The 22,811-nt window shown below is 43.1% G+C and overlaps 1 protein-coding gene across 2 annotated transcripts in view; it reads left to right on the top strand.

The window, feature by feature from the left end:
- The window catches only part of Deptor (DEP domain containing MTOR interacting protein), a 138,556-nt gene that overhangs the window by 101,781 nt on the left and 13,964 nt on the right, over positions 1-22,811 (top strand). The gene's annotated exons all lie outside the window — the stretch shown is intronic.

Raw genomic sequence — 22,811 nt, forward strand, 5'->3', positions numbered from 1 at the left:
CACAAGGCAGGAGGTTCCTCATACGTTGGCAAACTAACCAATCATAAGTCAGTTGTTACCCTACGACAGACTTACCTCTCTCTCACAAGTAGACATATTGCATTTAGGAGGTTGATACTTGTGGATGGATGTCTATATACAGGTAAGGGCTGGCACAAGATAAGGCAAGGCCTGTGATTGGGCAGTGAAAAAGTAAGGTGGGAACAGTTTTTAAGAGGACAGAGAGATAGGGGAAAGAGAAACAAAGGTGGAGGAGGAGAAAGATTACTCATCCCCGTTTGGGTATAAATAGCCACAGGTAGATATGAATATCTTAGAAGGGATGGATTATTACAGGACAATTTGTCTTATCTAGGTGGGCAGTTTATAGCAATTTCAATTGGCTCTCAGTTTATTGTATGGGCATTTTGTGGGATGAGAATTTATTGATATAAATCTGACTGATAAATTATAAGCTTATTGAGTTTTGATTTTAGTGGGTTACTGGGTGTTGTGACTGTAACCTCGGGGTGGGGAGGAGGGTGGAGGGAGATGCTGGGATTATGAACAGAGTTCACAGCAGAGAGTCGAAAGAGGGTGGCTGCTGCTGGGAGCAGAGAGTAGCTGACGCCAACATGGGGCTAACCATGGAGGCAGGAGGTAGTATGACATGGTGTGTGGTGTCTCCTTTCCTTTATGTAATATTTACTGCAACACATACTGAAGCATGGGTGAGTCTAATGATAACCTTTCTCCTCGGTTCCGGCTTGATTTCTCAATGTCCTACATCAGCAGTCACATTCACTGTCTAGCTATAGTGGACAAGCAAGAGCAATGGCCGTAACCTGTGTTATATTGGGGACTCGGGAGCCTCTCTGACTAATAATAGCTGTTGGGGTCCAGAAGTCACCTCACAAATCACACAGACACTAATCTCAGTCAGACAGGGATGGTTTATTGAGCATACACGCCAGGACTGGTCGACCAGGGTCACGATTCAGATTCGGAAACTGAACCATGACCCCCGAGTTAAGATCCTACAGGGTTTTTAAGCCCAAAATCCACAAACATCTGTGCCAAATTATTGCACCAATCAGGATTTAGGGGTAGGGGGTTGTTTCCCTAAGAACGTGTCTTTGTTGTACATTTATCCTGCTCCCATTGGTTGGAGTAATCTACTGTGGCAGGGGACTTGCCTTGTCTAATAGGTATGCTCTAATTTGTCTATGAGGATGGGACTTGTCTAACATTCATGTCTTAACTTGCCAAAGAGGATGTCAGTGACCCATATACATGGCTTTTCCTGCCAAGTAGGATGTTAGTTCCCAGAAAGGTCTTGGGAACTTTCCTGGAACACTATTCAAAATGGGATTCTTATTCCAAATAGTTTCTTATATTGGTGCAAGTGTCTCTCTTATTTTAGGGTCCATCCCAAAATACCATAAAAGCTTATACACAGGTGTAGGAAGTGCTGTTTTGTGGGTGGTTTGGGTCCAAGGTTATTGTGGGTAACTATACAAAGCAGTTCTATTGACTTTTATCATGATTGGTTTCCAAGGGCACAGAACATAACAGAATATGTAATCAACCTCGGCATTAGAAAGTTTCCTAGTAACAGCAGAAACACATGAGAAAGTTTCCTAATAATGGCAGGCTGACCAGGTAACTGAAACCTAGGCCTCAACATTTTACCTAGGCCTTTACAACTAGTAGGGAAATATCCCATACCTGGCACTGAGATTTTCATTTAGCTATCTATGCATTCTAGGAGAAATCATTGCGCGTATTTGCGGGGAACTTGTGTTCAAGTTCCTTTTTTAAAGAAAAAAAATGACCAGAGCTTCCAGGGACTAAGCTACTACCTAAAGACTATACATGGACTGACCTTGGACTCTGACCTCATAGGTAGCAATGAATATCCTAGTGGGAGCACCAGTGGAAGGGGAAGCCCTGGGTCCTGCTAAGACTGAACCCCCAGTGAACTAGACTGTTGGGGAGAGGGCGGCAACGGGGGGAGGGTAACACCCATAAAGAAGGGGAGGGGGAGGGGTTAGGGGGATGTTGGCCCGTAAACCGGAAAGGAATAACACTCGAAATGTAAATAAGAAATACTCAAGTTAAAAAAAAAGAAAAGAAAAGAAAAAAAAAAAAAAGAAAAAAAATGGTGCTCTTAATTCGCATACAGAGCAGTTAGTTTCCATAAGGATTCCTCATAAAACTTTGATTTTGGGTTAATGCACCTCTCACCGTTCCCCTCCCACATCTTTCTTACCTTATCCCTGCTTTAAATCTTTGACACACAATATTACCCACAAATGTTTTTTTCTGTCTGTAAGCGTCTTTATTGAGTACCATTTTGTTCATCCTCTGAGAAACCGTCTCAAAGAGGATGTGGATCTTGATATCTAGTATGATGGGAGGACTCAGAAGAATGCACCCTCCCGTCCTTCCTCCCATTCACCGCTTCCGTCCTCTCCTCATACCCTTGCCTCGTGCTGTACACCAGGGCAACAGTGGTAACAAGTAGGTCTCCACCTGTCTAGATTCCGACCTGTGACTCTGACACTGATTTTTTTTCACACTTTTAAAAGGCAGGAACTAAATATGGCTCAAAGAAGTAGAGAGCGGCTTAGCGCCAGTCTAGTATTGAGGTCTGACTCTCCTCCTTGAAGACCACATCTCACTAGGCCCCGTGCTCCTAACAATGCCAGCCTCCTAGGCTACAGTGGGTTCAGCACCCAGGGAGTTCAGCGGGAGATGTGGGGTACAAAGACTGAGCACTAATGTCCCAGCTAAGCCTGAAATTTTCATTTCTAATGGAACTTTGACTAAAAGAAGGATTTTATATTTTATTTCTTTGATGACTATTCAGTATAAATTTATTTTGGCGCATTCTTTCAGTTCCAAGCATGTACTCCTTTATATGAGGGAGGATTTGGCTTAACACGGATTTCTTTTGAGGAGGAATTCAGTGGATTCCCATGGCAGCTGAAGGCCTGGGTTTACCCAGCTAGCTAAGCACTGGGAACTTAATTGGTTTTAGTTCGTCTCTAGTGATTAGCTGCAGCATAGCCTTCCTACTTGGTTCATATTTCTATCTTCTCTGGAGGTATATCACAGTTCTCATATACCACAGAACAGTATAGAATTTATTTGAGCGGCTTTTCTACAACTGCACTGTACAGCATTCTTCAGAAACAAGTCCTGCTGTGAGTATCGCTGCTCAAACACCTTCCATACTCTTCTTGGAGATTAATCAGACACATTAAACACATTAGCATATTCATGACTCTTCTAAATCTGGCAGGGGAGGGGGTGGTTTTAAATTATATAACTATTAGTTTATCATGTAAGAGAGACACCAGTAAATGCCTGTAATTCTGGGACACGGGGAGTAAGAGCGGGAAGATTGTGACTTCGAGGTCAGCCTGTACAAGATGGCAAGACACCGATGGGAGGGAAGGTGGGTGGGGACACAATCCACATATGAGAAAATACATTTGGCCAAACTGCATATATGTATGAATGTATGAATATATACATATATATGTATACCCATAGATAAATATATATGACTATATATAAATATGTGTATTTATGATTGTATCTGTATTTCAATATAGGTTTGTTTGATTTTGTTTGTTTTGGAAATGAGTGCCTCATGTATCCCTCATATCTCAAGCTAGCCTTAAACTCGTGATCCTCTGACCTCTACCTTCCAAGTACTGGACCTACAGGTGTGTACCCCACTCCCAGCTCCCACTCCAAACTACTTGGTGTGTTTTTGTTGTTAGTGTTTGTTGTGGTTAGTTTTTCTCCTGTTTTTTCAAGTCAGGGTTTCTCTGTGTAGCCCTGACAGTCCTAGAACTTGCTTTGTGAACCAGGCTGGCCTCGAACTCTGAGATCTGCCTGGTTTTGCCTCCAAAGTGCTGGGATTAGAGGAGTACACCATATATGTTTGAATCATGCTGCTGATGATAGTGACAGGGTTAAATGTCATACCTGTGTAGGGGTTAGCCATGTAGACTCACTAGAAATCATTTTGTGTATTTTCCTACCTAAGGCACAGAGTAAATTATGTCCCGTTATCATGTATGTTGTGATAGAATAATTTCACCTCCATAAAATGGCAGCTGTGAGCAAGTGGGTGCTCAACAGGTAAAGGTGCTTGAGTCTCTACTTCCTGGTTGTTTGGGCTGTGAAGAATTACACTGTCCTGTGTCCTGCCATACTGCGCCTTCTTCCTTCTCCTGAGTAATGGATTAAGGTCCCCTGGAACTTTGAACCCAATTCTAAGTATTCTCCAGTAAGTGGTTTCTGTTAGAAATTTAACCCCAGTGACTAGAGAAGTAACTAATACCCGTCACATCAGGCCTTTGTCTTTCTCCTCGTCTCTTTCTGTCTGTGGGGAGACAGCCCTACGTCCAGCCACTGTGACTCTCCCATGCAGGAGAGTTTCTACTCTCTCTGGAACCATGTAGTTTTGCTGTGTGACCAGGTCATCTCAAAAGTGCTTACCATTTCTCTCTCCATCTCATCTCCACCACCTTGTTAGGGGATCAGAATGCCTTAGGGTGTAGGCTACCCATATGCAGATAGGACAGGCGCCAGACTGATGGCAGGGGTGCTAGGTTCCTTGGTTAATACTTCGAGATCTTCCAGCCAGCATCTTTGAATCTGAACTACTCCAAGTTTATAAAGGTTTTTTTCCCCCCTCCCCTCCCTTTTTTTCCCTCTCTCTCTTTTTCTTTTTCCTGAAATATTTCAGCCTGGCTTTGAACTTGCTTGCTATGTAGCCAAGGACGACCTTGGTTCTATTACTTCTGCTACAACCCCTACCCAGTGCTGGGATCCCAGTAGGAAAGCACTCTACAACAGAACCCCATTCCAGACTCACTTCCTGTTTTATTTTTCTGCCACTTTTCTTGAGGAAGTCAGTCGCTTCTCTCTTGCTCTCTCATAGGCTGCAGTCTAATGGCTGTCCTGTGGATCCTAGCCGCACGTCACACATCACTCACTTGCTCTCACATCACTTCTAACCCTGACTCCAGAACCCACTGAATTTATGATCGTTTTGTAGACATCTTTCGTTCCAACTTGGGTCCCAGTCTTTACATTTCACAAATACCTCTTGATGGCTCTGTCTGGCTCTTTAGTAAACCTAATTAAGTAGCTCTGGCACTTAACGCACTCTAATGGCTCCTGTGGCCATGAGATTAAATGCCAGATGTAGCTGGCAATATCTTTGTTCTGGGCCCTAACCATTTAAACCTCAACCCCGCCCTGTATTGTTCTTGGGCCTACTGGTTTTCTCTGTAACTTCCAAACACTCTGTCAGTTCCTGCCCTGACTACATAGGCTGAAAACATTGTTATCCTTCAAGTCTCAGATACTATGTTCGGATCTTGCTGAAGCCTTCCTTAACTACATTGTGAGTTCTCTCCAGGTTCTTCCCTGCTTACTCTTTTTTATGTAGCCCTGCTGCTTGAGTCATCTTAGGCTGTAACAAAAATCCCGTAGGCTGCAGTAGTTTAAACCATCAAACATTTGTTTGAAAATCCAAGATCAAGGGTCTAGCCGATTCTGTAGGTGGTAGGGTCAGCTTCCTAGTTTACACTGTCTTGTTACTGAGCCTTAAATGTTTTCATTTTTTGTTTTGTTTTGGTTTGGTTTTTGGTGAGAATTTTTTGGGGTTTGGTTGGTTGGATGGCTTTTTTTTTTTTTTGTTTTTTTGTTTTTTAATTTACTGGAGCAAGTCCAAGCTCTTCTGTCACTTGTTATAAAATGCTAATCTTATTCATGAGGGCATGACCTAACTACTTCCTGCAAGCCCTACTGATACCATCCTACCCTAGGGTCAGAAATTCAGCATAGAAATTTTGGGAGCAGGGTTGGGGATTTAGCTCAGTGGTAGAGGGGCTTTGCTAGGCCCTGGGTTCAGGTACCCAGCTCAGGAAAAAAAAAAAAAAAAAAAAAGAAAGAAATTTTTGGGAGTAGTGCACAAATATCCAACCCATAGAACTTGTTTTGTTTTCTGTATAATCAGAATCTGAATATATACATATATTCTCCCACACCTACCCTATGGGTTATTCTCTGTCTAAATAACTGTAGTCCAAGTACCTAGGGTAATCCCCGGCATTGAAGCAACGTTAATGGCAGAACTGATGGTATTTTTGTAGAAGGGGTCGGGAACTCAAGTACTTCGTCGTATGCTTCAGAATTTGGCACTTAGGATCTGCGTCATGCCTTCAGATATTTTACAGCTGCGGTCTCTTTTATTTTTCCAACCTCTAATACAGATAACATGGAAAAGTTCTCCCTACTGTATAAACGAGGGGATAAGGATCCAGTTAATCCCTTTCCCAGTGTCATGACTTAGCATGTAAATGTCAGGGTTAGATTCAGATTATTATTCTGGTTGTTGTTGCTGCTGCTGCTGCTGTTTTGAGACAGAATTGTACTTATCCACTTCAGGGTGACCAGGATTCCATTATTTAGCCCAGGCTGTCTAGAACTCATTATTCTGCCTCTGTTTTCCCCAGTTAGGACAATGAAATTATTTCAAATACACAAACTGTTAAGGCAGAGCATGGTACTTGATAAACCCCATTTAAGTCAGTAAAGTACGGAAGGGTGCATCACCTTGCAGTCTCATAATGAAGGAGATTTGTATTCCATTCAAAGCCTGTAGTTAGAATGGTTCTGGGCTGTAGCTCAGTGTAGTTGCACACCTTCAATCTCAGCACAGGAGAGGCAGAGGCAGGTGAATCGCTGTGAGTTCCAGGCCAATCTGGTCTACAGAGTGAGGTCCAAGACAACCAGGGATACACAGAGAAACCCTGCTTAAAAAACAAAAAAACAGAGACAGAAACAGAAAGAGAGAAAAACAGACAGACAGATAAATGGGGTGGAGGGGAAAGAGAGAGAGAGAGAGAGAGAGAGAGAGAGAGAGAGAGAGAGAGAGAGAGAGAGAGAGAGGTGTGTCACATGCTCACCTGGATTGACTTGTAGAAGATCAAATAAATAACTTGTTCTTGGCTTCAGCCTCTCACTTGGACCGGAACTAGATCTTGCAGGGTCACCCAAGGGAACACTCTGAAACACTCCCTTTTGTTAGTTTAATCAAGCCCTTGTATCAAGCCTTGTTAGAGCAAACCATTCAACCTTCAGGCTCCAGCAGAGCTTGGTCCATTCTTACAAACACAAAACAAGAGAAGTCCAAGGTCTTTTCTTTCTTTCTTTTTTTTTTTTTTTTTTTTTTTGTAGGAATAATTAAATCTTGTGAAAAACGGTGCGCTCAAGTGTTCATGCTCCCCTGTGCCAAGTTTCACAGGCATTTCTAGACTTTTGGCTTCTTTTCTTGTTTCCTCCTGTGATGAATTGATGGATGTTGGCTTACTGCAGCTCATTCCTCTGTTTGTTTGTTTCTTTGTATGTTTATATAAAAACAACTACCTGAGTCCCCGTGAGGGATGAATGGTGTTGCCTCCTCCCACACTGCAAGAAACCTTCCTTTCATCTACAGAAAATATTTAAAAACTCCTCCTCATTCGTCTTCCTTTCCCATGACAACCCTGTATGTTGCATGGAATTTTCCTCTCCTAACAAAAGAGACCAGGTTCCTACCCAGTCTGTGTAAAATGACTACTAAAACAGATGGGAAAAAACCCTCCCTGGGCTCTGAAGAGCTCTCGAGTGGTTTGCTTTTCAGTTGATAACTGCTGATTGCTGCCCTGTGCTGCTGGTCTCACTGGGCAATCATGGGATTTACAGCTGCACGGAGAAGATGTTAGGCAACTTATCTGGGACTGAATATGTAATTACATGTATATATAATTAATTACATGTAAGTCACATACATATATAATTATGTGTCTCTGAGATGTTACCACTGAAGGAGAAGAGAGTGCTTGTACTTTTTACAGGGTGAAGAGGGGATGAAAAGGAGCGCTTCCCTGAGGATAGAATTAGAACCAAGGTTGAAAGAATGAACAAAAATCAGATCAGTGTGTGTCTATGCTCTGTATACATCTGTGTCAGAGATTGTGTCTTTAGAGCACGTACTTCTTTTTTCTCTGTTTCCAGGTCATAGAGAAAGTTAGGTGTTTACCTTTGCCCCATACTCCTTTTGCAATCCTGTTGTGTCTAAGCTCATGGGTCCAAGTGACCATGGACTGAACTCTGAGAATCTGTGAGCCAAAATAAATCTTGTAAGTTGTTTCTATTATTTTTTTAACAACAGAGGAAAGGTTAAAATATAGTTTTATAAATAATGAGAGAAATACAAATTAAAATATAACTTGTTGAAATTATTTCATCTCAATTGGGTGCTTCTACACCACCCCCCTGCCTTTGATCATTCAGTTCCTGGATAAAAGACACAGAATTATTATTATTATTATTATTATTATTATTATTATTATTATTATTATTATTAAAATAAGCCTTAATCAGCACTAGAGCTGGGCAGGTTATCTACCCTCTAAGCTTTTATCCCCAACCCTCCTCTAAGCTTTTATAATCTGTCTCCCCACCAATAACCCTGGATTACAATTTGCCATAGGCCTTGGGGGCCAGTATTTAGCATTACGATACATAGCAAAAGACAGAACCTCAACAACAACTAAAACATAAATAATTCTAAGAGCTCATCTGGGCATGGTGGAACAGGCCTATGATCCCAGCACTTGGGAAATAGAAGCAGGAAGATCAGGAGCTGAATGTCATTCTTGGCTACATAGTGAGCTCAAGACCAGCCTGAACAAATTTTAAAATGTCATAATTCAAAAAGACAAACAGCAACAGAAACAAAACAAGAAAATACTCATGAAAAGATGTGTAACACTGTTAATCTCACAGAACTGTGGTGAAAAAGAAAGGTGATGTATTTACATGTGTGTGTTGGGGTAGTATGCATTCCCTACAGATAGACCCCAGACGGGAGCACGGCACTTCGGAATGCTGGAGTGAGTAGTTATGAGTAGGCTGCAGTATTGGAGAATTGGGAAGGGGTGGGAAGCAGTGAGCTCTTAGACTAGGGCCATATTTCTTTACCTACATTTTATTATCCTCCATTCCCTTATGACACTTTCCAGCCTGTGAAATGTGGGTATCAATCATTCTTGGCTTGCTCTATTCATTACTTCTAAAGTATGTGCAATTCCTGCTCTATTCGTTAAAACGAGAATTTTACATGCCCTAAGAAATGTTTTTCTCATCTTTTAAGGGCTCTGACCCCCTCATACCACAAAAGAGCACATGGACTATAGAAAGGAAGCTTCAGTATTTTGCACAAATTTTTGTGTGAAATGCTTGAAATTTGTATGGAAATGTTTTCTTGAGTCATGCTCCCCATACAGTCAAACACACAGCTTACATTGTACAGTTTGGTAGGTTTGCCCTTCCATGTAGATCATAGGATGTGTCACTCCACATTCCCGAGTGCCTGATTTTTTTTTTTTTTTTTTTGTCATTAAGCCAATGGGTTCCTTGTGTCTTGGTAACTTCAGGCAAATGATTTCACTCTTTGACTTGTGTTTGCTGAAGGTATATCTATGTCATCTTCCTCGGGGCTGGAGAGGGAGGTCGTGTACACAGCCTCTCCCCTAACCATAATGGACATATTGTCCCTCCCTCCTTCTCCTCAGTATGAATGTGTTGGCAGGTCTTCAAGAGGCCATACCCCATGAAGTAAACCTGAAGCTTTCTTCAATTCTGAACTCTTGTCTCCATATTTCTGAGACTAGAGAGAGGCTGGAAGCGCTGGGCATGGTGACACACACCTTTAATCCCAGCGTGAGGGAGGCAAAGGCTGGTGGGTCTCTGAGTTCAAGGCCAGCTTTGAGGAAGAAGTCCTTGTCTAGAAGATTCGGGACTGGTTTGCACGCTATAGTGCTGAGAGGGAAGCTAATTGTGGTTGTAAGCTTTCACACTTAGCATCTGGAGCCACGAGACAAATGTTTTGTTATTTTAAGTCACCTTGGTTTGGATGCTTTCTTATAAACCCCCTAGAGGGTGAATATAGTGCCTGTGTGTCCAGGAAAATGGGGGCTCAAATATAGAAGGGAAAGTGGACAATTGCAAACACTGCACACACATCCTTTGCACGTTATGGAATACCTACTACCTATGATAGCCTGAGGCAGACCCTGGATCCACCTGTGCTCAAGGCCAGCCAAGCTCCCTTCCCACAGGGTTTCAGGGTCTATTAATGAGCCAAAGATTAATAATTTCTAAACACTTAACTACATATGATGTCATTACAGGCTACTACTAGTTGCCTGCACATATTTAGTGACAAACGATGATACATAAGTTTGGCAGGAAAGCTCACTGACTGGATTCTAAGACCCAGTAAGCTTGCACATTGAAGACTACATTGTCGAGTCTTTCATTTTGCCTTGTGCTTCAGTCTCTTCCTTCTACCCACCTTTGTGTGTGTGTGTGTGTGTGTGTGTGTGTGTGTGTGTGTGCGTGTGTGTGTGTGTGTCAGATGAAATCAAATCTTGTTCGCATCACAGTCACAGTCTGTGGTCTCCTGAGGACAGTCGGGGAGAAGGTGATGAGAACATTGGTCTGGCACAGCGTCAGCTGGCTGGTGTGGGGAGAATGGGTTCTGAGTTGATTGAATGCTCTGTTTTGCAAATTCCTGATCTTCCTCCAGTCTTTTGAGTCTCAGAATTAAAAAAAAAAAAAGCATCACCACCAACCCAGTTTCTCAGGCCAGGTATCTGATGGCCCTGCTTGCTTTTTCTCTTTTTCCCTTTGGCTTAAGATGCTCTCAAAATGCATCTTAAGCGAGTGAACATTTTTATTCTATAAAATAATCGAGGCGTAACACTGGGGACCCAGGTGATGTTTCAGTCAGAGACGGGAGTTGCAGGCAGCATTGAGTCCAAGAGACATTACTAAAATAGTCGTCTCTGAATCTAATGTTTGGAATATAATCCCACCTTTCCAGTAAGTTTAATAGATAGTTGGTATAAATGAACCATCAAAGCCATTTGCATTTTCTCTAATAATATTTTTAGTAATATCCCAGGGGTATAGGTATGTTTCTCTTTTTACAGACGGAAAAAGCAAGGTTTGGTGGGGGACCATATGGATCCATATTTGCCCAGGTCTAGATTCTGTGCTTTTGTGATTGTTAAACACCTATAGAAGGGATTATCTCAAAAGAGAGTGGGTATATATAGGCCAAAGGATTTAATGTTCCTGGGAACAAAGGTGCCATATACATTTGGAGCCATTGCATTGGCTCGCACTATGCAGCACACACTATACTCTTCAAAAACATCATACCAGAGAATAGCATGTTAGAGAAGCGATGCATTCATGTTAATAAAAAGTTTAAAATTGGAAGGACTGAGCTCTGGAAATGAAAAAGTATACTGTATCCCAAGGATTTGAGCAACCTAAATATGTTGGCATATATGATACTTCAAATACAGCCGGTCTCCCGGGTGAATAGTTTTGTCGGTCTAACACCCAAAAGCAAGCGCTCTATCTAGTGGCACAGGAGAGAGTGTAGACTCTGCTCACTTGATTGGAGATGCCCAGGTAAGCGCCATTGTATCGTCTGGGGCTTAGCATCAGCTTTGCTGCTTTGTTTTTAATCTTTAGGGGTTCTTTTGCAATTATTTTCTCTCTGTGTATTGTGTGGATGGATACAGGGGGCGGTTGTAGGGGTGTGCACAGCACACAGCACACACATACGACAGAAAGCAACCTGCAAGGGGCCCTCCTGCCACTATGTGGGTTCTCTCCGTCAAACTCCTGTCCTCAGACGTGGGAGAAAGTGCGTGCCAGGTCATCTTTCTGGCCCCAGCATCTCTTTTCTGCTTTCCAGTGTGTTTTTCCCGACAATGGTTCCAGCTATGTTTTGGCAGAGTCCCTTATCAACTCTTGTCTTCCTTTGCCATAAAATTTTACTTTCTTCCCTGTCTATCCTCTAGCCTCATCTATGCCTCATCTACTACAGTGGATTTGAGGTCAGAATGGACCTTCTATCAGGACTACAGTGAAACACACACACACACACACACACACACACACACACACACACACACACACACACAGAGAGAGAGAGAGAGAGAGAGAGAGAGAGAGAAGAGAGAGAGAGAGAGAGAATGCAAATGAACCCTAAAGACTCAAAACAAAACAAAGAAACAAACAAAAAACCAATAAGACATGCTAAAGCCCTGGATGAAACAAGCAGACCTTATTTAGAAACTATAATCAAGTAACTATGTTGGAGTAAAGATAACTTTGTAAAAAAAAAAAAAAAAGTGTGAAATCTATTTGGAAACCTCTGAGTTTCCAGACTGTGATCTTTACTCCTAATAGGCAGAAGCTTAGAACCCAAAGATTTCTCAGATTCTCAGCATTGTGATCATATGCATGTGTGAGCATCTACTGAAGGAGCCAGAAGGAAAAAGTTTGCACGTGTACATCACACTCGCATAATTTCATGTTGTTCATAATCACCGCCAAAAAAAAACATAGATCACAGAAGAACCTTGTAGTTTGACCTATTTATATATAACTTTTTAAAAAGATGATGTACTGGCTGGTGTTGTGTGTCAACTTGACACAAGCTGGAGTTATCACAGAGAAGGGAGCCTCCCTTGAGGAAATGCCTCCATGAGACCCAGCTGTAGGGCATTTTCTCAATTAGTGATCAAGGGTGGGAGGGCCCATTGTGGGTGGTGCTGTTCCTGAGCTGGTAGGCCTGGGTTCTATAAGAAAGCAAGCCAGGGGAAGCAAGCCAGTAAGCAGCATGCCTCCATGGTCTCTGCACCAGCTCCTGCCTCCAAGTTTCTGCCCTGTGTGAGTTCCTGTCTTGACTTCCTTTGGTGATGAACAGCAATGTGGAAGTGTAAGCTGAATAAACCCTTTCCTCCCCAACTTGCTTCTTGGTCATGATGTTTTGTGCAGGAATAGAAACCCTTACTAAGAGAGATGCTTTTAGGGGCTTGTATTAGCTTTAGGGGCTAAGAAGGCAGAAACAGACAGATCTCTGAGTTGGAGGAGTAAGTCCAGGCCAGCTAGGGCTACATAGAGACCCTGTCTCAAAACAAACAAGTTTGTGTGTGTGTGTGTGTGTGTGTGTGTGTGTGTGTGTGTGTTAGTATGCACACAGGCATGCCAGTATTCCCAGAGGCCTGAAGATTTCAGATCCCCTAATGTTGAAGTTACAAGTGTTTGTAAACTTCTCATGTAGGTAATTAGAATCAAACTCTGGTCCTCTTCAAGACTAGAAAGTACGAATAACTGTGGAAGCCTCTCTCCAGTGCCTTTTCATATCTTAAGTTTAGTGTTTGGATGGTTTTGTTTTTGTGTATATCCATGCAGTCATTCTCAACTGCTCTGAGTTGATGAGAACAATGGTTGTGTCTTTCCCAGGAGAAGACATTTCACAGTAACCCTCCCTGTTTTCCAGTCCTTATATTCATATATGGGAGAGACACGGTGTTCCAAAACCTTTGAAGGGATGGAATGGGTATCTTGATTTGGGCAGAGCCCTCATCTATCCCTTACTCTCAGCACTCTGCAACTGTGAATCTCTGCCTTCATTGCAGTTCACTGGAAAGAGGCTTCTTTGATTAACACTGAGAGGGCTAACTCTCCATGTATATAAACATGGCTGTTTAGAAAGTAGTTCAACAGTATAGCAATTTTGCTAAATAGCAGTTTTAATTGCCCCCCCCCCGCAACCCCTGTTCTCCCCACCATTGACTTTTGAGTAGGTTTCCAATACCTGGTATGGTTTACTCTTGGGGAATAGGCCTCGAATCCAAATGTCAAGCAGTTTTTAATACCATAACCATTGGCCACTGTTGGCTAAGCAGTGTAAGCAGGTAGGTTGGTATTGTCATGCCTAGAGTTCATGGCTAGGTAAGATCATTGATGGTTTTGTTTTCTCCCCTAGCAGCCTACATAGCACCTTCTAGCACTAGGGTTGTGTTGTTGTTGTTGGGGTTTTATTTGTTTCTTTCGTCTGAGCAGTCTGAGCAGCAGTCCCTCGTCCAGACTGGTCTGGAAGTGACTATCTAGCTCAGGCTAATCTCATCCTCCATCAGTCTTCCAAATACTGGACTTTAGAATGAGCCTAGTTTTACTCTGATCATCTTATAGGTAATGAAAGTGAGATCCGCAGTAGAAGTACTCATCCAGGACCAAGAGTTGAGTCTGACCACTCTGGACCAGGATGCTGAGTGGAGGATGGGAAACACACATGCTTTAGGGCAGGCCTGTTGAAAACTCAATTCATCTTACATTCACCCGTCAGCCTCACTTCCCTTCTACCATCATTGTCACCCCAGCCAGTCACCTGGGCTGCTTTAACTTCCTGTTATCTTCACTTGGGCTTTAATAATAGCAGTGCCTTGTTTTTTCTTATAAAACATGTCAGAGGATGTTCTATTTCTTACCTTAGCCTTCCAACTTCCCCCCTACTAGAGCTCGGGGTACTCTGTTTCACACGTAAGAAAATGAAAACTCGGGCAAGATGCAGTGGTTCATGTCTGTGACCATACCCTGTGACTGATACGGCAGGCAGGAAGGTTTGAGTTCAAAGCTAGTGGGGGTTCACAGAGGGCTACACACCATTCCCCACTTTCAAGTTTATTTTAAAAATAAAATTAAACCTTCTGGAGACTCAAGTGAGTCATTCAAGGCCAAGTTACCAGCGAGGCAAGGCTCCTCTCATGCCACGAATTCCATTCAGGGCACTGGCCTTGAACATAATCCTCTTGTTTAAAGCAAGCATAAACAGCACAGACAACCTTGAAGGAATGCCCAGGCCAAGGTTTCTCAACTTCCACCACGCATCAGCATCAGGGTGAGAGAGAGAGAGAGAGAGAGAGAGAGAGAGAGAGAGAGAGAGAGTGTGTGTGTGTGTGTGTGTGTGTGTGTGTAGGGGCTGGGGGAGTGGGACCTCATGTCGGTTAGGGGGGCCGGCCCAGGCATCACTGATCAGAAACTGCTGATGGATTTGTGTGCACAGTTGAGAGAGAGAATAGCATCCCAGAGCCCCCCAAAGATGGACATGACACTGCGTGGACATTGTGCATTGGGCAAAGGGCTATGCTTTTCATGCCTCCCCGATTTGTATTGAAGGCTGTGCTCTATAGCTTGTTTTTGCAGTACGTGGTGGAAGCATTTGGCTGGTGTGCTCTTGCCGTTGGACTTTTAGCCTCTAGAGCATCGGCTACACATTCACTTGGAAATTTACAAGCTCCACTTGAATGTCAAAATTCACACAAAGCGAGCCAAGCAAAGGAGCTGCTCCCACTTCCTAATAACAGTTTTCCAAAGCCAAACATTGCTCATGGCCTCAGCTTGCTTGCAGCCCTAACAGCTGGGCTCTGTGGCATTTGAGGAACCGGACTTACCCAAGCTACCAGTGTAAAATATAGCTTTTGTTGTAGGTACCGCACCAAGGAGGCCACCAGTGGGCAGCTACGCTCTTGCATCCTGGGAAGGTTCCATGGGCCCTGATTTTCTTAAGCAGGACAGGCTTTTTAGAGACAAGGAAAATCTCCCACACATCCCTAGGAAAATGTCAGGTTACTTAAAGGAGGTCAGTGCCTTAGGAATTTAAAATGCTTTAGCTCCTTGGTTCTACCGTGGGTGTTTCTCTACTGCCAAAAACTATTGGCTTTCCCAGCTCCTCTTCAAACCTAGGTCTGTGCCCTCTTAGTTTTGGCAGGGATTGGTGCTGACAGTTGAAGTCCACGGAGCATAGTTTTAAATAGGACTCCCTCCTGAGCCAAGGAGAGTGCAGAGTGTCATCTGGAAAAGAAGAGGCCACAGAGCCCTCTGCATCTCAGAGAATCAATTTTGTAATAGCCTCGAATGGCCAGCTATGTAACCACTGCCGAGACCACGGGGCCTTAAGCATATTGTGCTCGACACAAAGGCTGTCCACACATTTCCTCCCCTGGAGCTTTTGGGAGCAAGTTCTACTTTGTGCAACCGGAGTGATCAGGTTCAGGCAGAGGCATTTATCTTTGCCTTCCCAGGTGTGTGACTGTCCCCGGCTCTGCCTGGGCCAGGGGAGGCCATCTCTTCTGATGCTATGTGTGAAAGCTGGCATACCGGGCTAAACTCTGGAAAACCAGAAGTTGATTGTCTTTAGGAGTTCTTGATCTTATACAAACAGGTGAAATATATATATTATATATATATATATTATATATATATACACACACACATACATACATACATATACATATACATATATATATGGAAAAAATAGCTTAGGGAAACAAGTTCAGGTTTGGATTTTCATGTATGTGGGGGTTGGGGTATATGTGTGTATATTCTTGCACATGCCTGTGCTCATATGTATGAGAACATGTATGTGAGTGTATATGACCATGTGTGTACTTGTCTAGGCAAGCAGTTGACATTGGCTATCTTCCCCAGTCACTTCTCCATCTTAATCTCGGAGGCGAGGGTCTCTTATTGAACCTAAGTTTATCACTTCAACTAGACTGAATTTCCCATGAACTCAGCACTGGAGTTCCAGGCATGCAGCCACCACACTTGACCTTGTATGTGGTTACTGGAGACACAAACACAGGCCTGCTATTTGAACAGCAAGTGCAACTGACTGAGTGTTCTCCCCAGTCCTCGGGTTTGGACTTTAAGGCAGTGACACTATGGTACTGTAATGGTGAGTGATGCCATTATATATTTGTCCCTGATCGTAGAGTGTAGCACAGTGAGCATGAGCCCCAATTAGACCGTGACCTCTGGACAGCAGTGATGTGTCAGTGCAGGCTCATTGACCTCAACAAATATACCACTCAAGCAAGGGACATTGGAAATGGGAAAGGCTCAGGGGGAGTATGAGAAAAAGAACCGTGACCTTGGCCTTTTCTCCTGTTACAAAAATGTCTGTCTTACGGTTTTATTGCTATGGAGAGACGCCATGACCAAGGCAACTCATAAAAAGGAAAATATTTAATTGGCTTACAGCTTCAGGGGTTCAGTCAATTGTTATCATAGCAGGAAGCATGGCAGCATGCAGGCAGACACAGTGCTGGAGAAAGAGTTGAGAGTTCTACACCTTTATCTGAAGGCAGCCAGAAAGACTGTCTTCAGCAAGCAACAGGAGGAGTCTCTTTTTCCACACTGGGCAGCGTTTAGGCATAGGAAACCTCAAAGCCCATGCCCACAGTGACGTGTTTCCTCTAACGAGGCCACAGCTCCTTATGGTGCCATTCAAACACATGAGTCTATGGGGGCTGAACTTACTTAATGCACCACATTGGGTTTGCATGGGAACTCAGTGCCCCATTTGGCTGCAATGATTTCAGGTTGATATCCCTATTAGCTATTAATGACTCCAAGTTCATGTGGTTGCCAGCCTGTCCTTTGGCTCATTGTGAACATGGTGGGAGTTTAGCTAGCTCAGCACAATCGCATTTGCTCCCGTGTCTCCAAGTCCCTCCTCACCTTTCCTGTTAGCCCCATCCCCATTTCCACCACATCAGCATTATCCTTCCGACCAGCCAGGCTTGACAGTTGGAGCTTCCTCCTCCTCTCTGTTTCCCTCCAAAGACCTGCCAGCACTGCCCAGACATAGGTTCCACTTTTGAAAAATTTATTACAATTAGCATATGGGTGTATTTTCGTATGTTGGTGGCGCACATGCCATGATATTGCATGTGGAGGTCAGAGGACATGTTTCGAGTCTGGATCTGGCAATCAAACTCAGGTCATCAGGTTTTTACAGAACAAGAACTTTAACCCAGTGAGCCATCTCAGAGAGCCGAGCGGTGGGCCTGAGATTCCTCCCTGTTCACAAGGCTGGCAGGTGAGATCAAGTACTAGACACTGCAGAAAAACACTTATGAGGCCGAGGCAAGCAGATCTCTGAGTTTGAGGCTATCCTAGTCTGCAGAATGAGTTTCAGAACAGCCAGGGGTTCACAGTGTCTCTCCCTCCACAACAAAAAGGAGCAAACTGGAAAATCCCAGCACTGCTGCATTTAACCTACAAGTTTTTTTTAAAGATTTATTTATTTCATATATATGAGCATGTCCTTTACACACCAGAAGAAGGCATCAGATCCCATTACAGATGGTTGTGAGCCGCCATGTGGTTGCTGGGAATTGAACTCATGACCTTTGGAAGAACAGTCAGTGCTCTTAACCACTGAGCCATCTCTCCAACCCTAGCCTACAAGTTTTAACTTACAGGCATCTCTGTATTTGTGTCTGTTATTTGCTTTTTCTAATACTTCTTACATATTTCAGGAGCTCCCATCAAGCACTTCGGTTTCTTACAAATCCTAAACCTTCATCAGCTAAGCCTGTCCTTCATTCATGGTGATTTTGGAGTGTGTCCCCCAAGGGATGCTTATGACAAAAATCTCTCCAAAGCTTTGGCATCATTAACAGCTGAGACCCTTGGAGCACTGTTGGTCAGTGGAGGCCATTGGCTGGGGAGGACTTAATGTGGACAAGCAGAGAGCAAGGATAAGCTAGACTCTGACCTGGGTGCCTTTGTGTCTGCTTCTCAACTCAGTAACTGACCTGAATAACGGTAGCTGCATTTCTTCCACCCTACAGATACCATGCACAAGTCTCCTGTGGCCAGCTAGAGCCTGGACAACTCTATGCTAGAAACAATGAAATATAGTGTTAACTTTCAGGCTAACACTGCAGAGCTGTACTCTCTTATGCATGACTTTCCTAAGGGACAGTTCATAGAGAGTGCTCAGTATAGGTAGAAGGAAGGGTGAGCAAATGTGAGACTACCAGAAAGGCAGAGGGAGGACAGCCTGGTAAAGGGTGGCTTGTTTTCCTGGAGCATTTGATCGTGTCCATGTTCCTGAACATGGAAGGAGTGTCCTCACTGTTGTCCCTGTGAGCCCAACCTAGCTGTGTCTCATTTTCTGTAGCTTCTTATGCAGAAAATAGAATAGTTTAAAATATGACTCCTGAACCAGGTGTGGTGGTGCACACCTACTAATTCAAGCATATGAAAGGTAGAGGAAGGAAGCAACCTGGGCTACACGAGACCCTGCTACAAAAAGAAAAAAAAAAAAGGTTAACTCAGGTGGTTAGTGTTCGTTTAGTTTGCATGAAGCTCTGGGTTTTGATCCCAGCCCAGCACAAGACTGGTATTATGGCATGTGCCTGCATTCCCCATCCTTGAGAGGTAGGAACAGGAGGATTGGAAGTAGAGGATCATAGTTGGCTACATAGAAAGTTTGAGGCCAGCCTGGGCTATATGAACACTTCTTTCAAAAAAAAAAAAAAAGCAAACAATACAAAACAGGAGAGAAAGTACTTGTGTTTAGTATTTTCTTCTCTGAGCCTGTTTTAAAAAACAAAACAAAACAGGTCTCAGCGACCCATGGCTGTGTACCCAACATGGCTCATTTTAGTAACTTTGAAAAAGACACGAGTAACAAGGCCAAATTGAAATGGGCTGTCTGGAAGACTTCCCTGGAAGCCTTTTTGAAAATCCATAATGAAGTCTGTTTTCTAGGGTTAGCCTATAAATTTATCACTTTCTTGCATGAAGACAGTTTGGGCTTGGCTAACAGTTCTGTGGCTTAGTTCTGGAAGTAAACATGGAAGGAGTGGGAGCTGTTCTGGAGAAAGGGCGTAGGATGTAGCTCGTATCTGGTATGTTCTGTAGGGGCAGAGGGAAAAGAGACAGGGTCTTCTTTTGCTTTGCTTTGCTTTGGTTTGGTTTCGATTGGTTTGTTGGCATTGCCCTGGGTTATGAGAGTTGTCTGGTATGTATTGTCTTCTAATCTTTGCCACAGCCAAGCAGCTGGATATTAACTGTATTTTGTTGTTGAGGCTGAAAGAATTGAGTCACAGTTGTGTAACTAATCGGCAGGAACCAGAAGCCAACTGGTCTAGGTCTGGCTTCAGAATCGCGATCATCCATTATAATCCTGGAATCCCTCAAATATGGGAAAATGATTCTGCTTTTAATGTCTCCCTCTGGAAAAATAGTTTAGCTACCCAACCAGAGGTCAGATATGCTGCAATAATGGAGGTCTGTGAGCTCTATACCTTGTATGAAGGGTATACCAAAGACAGAATAACCCAGATGACATACTGACCCACTTCCTGAGTGCTAGACAGTGCTTTAGTCTTAGTCTGAAGCAAGTATGAGACTCAGTTTTGTTTCAACTTTGTTCTGTATGTAAAGACACGGTCTTATGTAGCCCAGGCTGGCCTCTGCTTCACTATGACCTTGACATTCTGATCCTCCTCACAAGTGCTGGGATTCCAGGTGTGTGATCCCACATGTGTAGTTTGTGTGGTGCTGAGCATACAACCCTTGGCTTTTTTACATGTTAAACAATCACTCGCATAACTGAGTTACACCCCAGAGCACCCTTTGACCCGCCGGCATGGCATGAGTTCCTGATCCAAGACAGTACCAAAGAGTCTCAGGGACAGCCTCATTCTCTGATCCACAATGTGTTCATCTGGAATGCGACAACATATTGCCAAAGAAAGAAAGGTATTCTGGGGCAGTAGTCTGCCAGGTTTTCTTCCTGGGAAATGCCCAGCAAAGAAAACACGAGGATGCTGTCCTGGTTTCTTTTCCGTTGTTATGATAAAATACGCCGTCAAAAGCAACTTAAGGGAGAAAGGATTTGTTGTGGCTCATGGTTCAGTCCATCATTTCCAAGAAATCAAGGCAGTGTGACTCTAATCTAGCTAGTCACATTATGCCCACAGTCAAGGGAAAGAAAGCAGTGAATTAAAGCATCCGTGTGCCACATTCAGAGCCCCCTTCCTAGGGCATGGCGCCACCCTTGGTAGACCTGTCTTCTACTACTTCAATAAACCTAATCAAGATAATCCCACAAGGCCATTCTCAGAGGCTAACCTTAATACACACAGCCTCAGTGCCCAGAAGTCTGCCTCCTAGGTGTCAAGTTATTGATACTAGTCACTGGAGATCTTCACCACACTAAAAAAAAAAAAAAAACAGGTTGTCACCAGCCATTACCATGTCTATTTGTAATCTTTTTACTTTCTTACCACATCATTTCCTGCTAAATGCAGGTGGTGTAATCCCAGCACTTGAGGGTAGAAGGATTAGGATTTGGAGGTCATTCACTAAACAGCAAGTTCTAACCCAACTTGGGAACATTAAACACTGTCTCCAAAAGCTAGGAACAAGCTCAGCATGGTGGCTCCGTGGATAACGGTGCTTGCCAAAGCCTAATGGCCTGAGGTCAATCTCCAGGACCCACATAGTGTGGAAGAAAGAAACCTCTGACCTCCACAATGTGCAATGCCCCACACATGCCCACACACAAAAAGAAATAAACATAAAACTTTTTTTAAATCAACACATAGAGACAAACAAACAAACAAAAAGGCCATCGACTGTGCAGATTAAATGAATGATTCACTCCTTGTGCCGGGGACAAGAATGCATCCGTGTCACATTAAAGAATGAAATCACAATCCTCTTGGATTAGTTAAACCACGAATGAGTCCAAGTTTGCATTCTCCACTTCTCCCTGGATCATCCACCAGTAGCTTATCATCTCTGATGTGTTTTTAGCCTTTTTAGTGTATCTTATGCCTGCTGATGTCTGCCTTGTCACGAACAAGGACTCTGTTCTCAACTGAACAGTGTAGAAAACATCGTGTGGGGAAGGAGGGAGGGATACTTTATAGCCATCTTCCACAGAGTTGTACAGGAATAAACCTTTACTGACTGCCCATGACCCAGAGGCCCTCATAAAAGCAAACATAACTGTAAAAATATCATCTTCAAGCAATACGCAAATATGCTGTCTTCAGCACTTTTATAGCAGGTATTTGTTTTATAGGTTACTTTTGACCTGTTTGCTGTTTCCAGCAAATTAGAGGCCTAAGAGTACATAATTTAAAATTAAAACTGTGGAGTAGCTTAGGTTGTAAAAGGCCATTGCCTGGGTAACCCAAGACAAGTAAAGTTGGTGGTTACATTGTTCCCTTTAGACAAGTGGCACAAACAGGATAAGCATACTGTTTTAATGTTCAGCAGGTTAAGTCTCGTGACCTCAAAGTGTACTATTACCTTAGCTGGGAAGTCTAGCAAAAGTTTCGGGTCTCTAAATCGTATCACCATCATCAGTGGTAGATCGTGGGATTACAGTATATCTTTACTATGCACCATTCCACCACCACATCACACCTTCCTGTGCAGGTTTGCTCTCTTCGTCCATATTGACATAACAAGTGGATAAGGAACAGGCAATAAAGAGAATAGAACTCATTCTTGAAGATCAAATAATGTCACTAACACACTGCACCTGGCCCACTGTAAAAGAAATAATATATGGAAATACTTTGTGTTTATGAAAATAAAGCTATTGTATAATTAGTTGCCTAGTGTGTCACCTTAATATTCTGCATCTTGTTTAATAATTGATCTTTTAAATTTTGTGCTATGTAAGTTTTACATTCTTACCATAATCAGGAAAAAAATAAGTACTGGGTCTTAAGCAGTTAATAAATGAATGCTTGTTTTTTTAAACCAAACAGTTATATATATAAAAGATTCTTATGAGAAAAAGGGTAGGGAGGAAGATGGACCTTGTGGGACCTTGAGTAGGTCAATGAGAGAATTGAGAATGTATTTCCTGATCTCTCTGCCACGTACTTACATGAAAATGATAGAAGATTTATTTTTCATTTTTTTAGTTTTTCATTTAGTATGTGTGAGTGTGGCCACACCCGTACCTGGATGCTAGTGTGCATGTGTCAACAAGGACAACTTTTGGGAGTTGCTTCTTTCTTTCATGTGAATACCCAGTATCAAACCCTGGTCATCAGACGGAA

Source organism: Rattus rattus, chromosome 1, assembly GCF_011064425.1.
Source record: "Rattus rattus isolate New Zealand chromosome 1, Rrattus_CSIRO_v1, whole genome shotgun sequence".
In the NCBI taxonomy this organism is placed as follows: domain Eukaryota; kingdom Metazoa; phylum Chordata; class Mammalia; order Rodentia; family Muridae; genus Rattus; species Rattus rattus.